We start from the raw sequence: 893 nt of genomic DNA, 5'->3' as shown, positions 1-893 counted from the left end.
ATACACTGTACTTGACACAAACACATAATCTAATTTATATATGGTTTTCCCAAAATCATAAAATTTATCATTTAAAAAGGGACATATAGTTTTCTGACTGTTTTGCCCTGCCTAAACACATGATTTTTGCTACAAATATTTTAGTCTTTACTATTTACATAATGTAAAAAAAAATATTTCGTTTTTATTTCATTTCTCACATGAAAATACTTTTCAAACACCAACAAATTTTTTCCTTGCATTAAGTATTAAATTTACGTTTCTTTAGCACAGATGTTAAACAGTGACATATTTTATAACAAAGCCTGTAATAATTTATCTACAAATCAATGTAAAAACATGTATACCATTTCATGTAAATTAAGTAATTTTTTTTATATTAATGATAATGCTAAATAAAAGGTAATTTGAGAAATGAATATACATTTAGTTTTTTAAAGAATTTAATTTTTATGCAATATTTATATACAAGTATCAAAACTTAACATCATTATATATCAATATAAAGAGAATTAACAATAAAAGTAGAAATCAGATAAACATAATCAGAAAACATTTAGCAGCACAAAAAATACAAAGCATTTAAAATTAATCCTCCAAGTGGTAGAGCTTTTTTAATCTTTTCACAAAGTTTTTAATTTGCTTGTGTTTAATCATTTATTCATTAAATTTGCATTTAATTACTTATTTTATTTGTCTTTATAACTTCATTCGGATGATAATTAGATAAATACACAAAATACGTTAAGTAACAAGGTAATATGTATTAAGTATCAATATATCTAATAGGCGGATAAAGATGGTCATGTTGCTAAAAAGGGTTAACTGTATGCCATAGGCCTACAAATAATTGCTTACAAGCTAATGATAAAGGCAAATATCTGATCTTAAGA

The sequence above is a fragment of the Stegodyphus dumicola genome, chromosome 7 (assembly GCF_044657685.1).
Source record: "Stegodyphus dumicola isolate Sdum_Otavi_A_Nest chromosome 7, ASM4465768v1".
Taxonomy (NCBI): Eukaryota; Metazoa; Arthropoda; class Arachnida; order Araneae; family Eresidae; genus Stegodyphus; species Stegodyphus dumicola.
Note: the sequence above shows the minus strand (reverse complement) of the source record.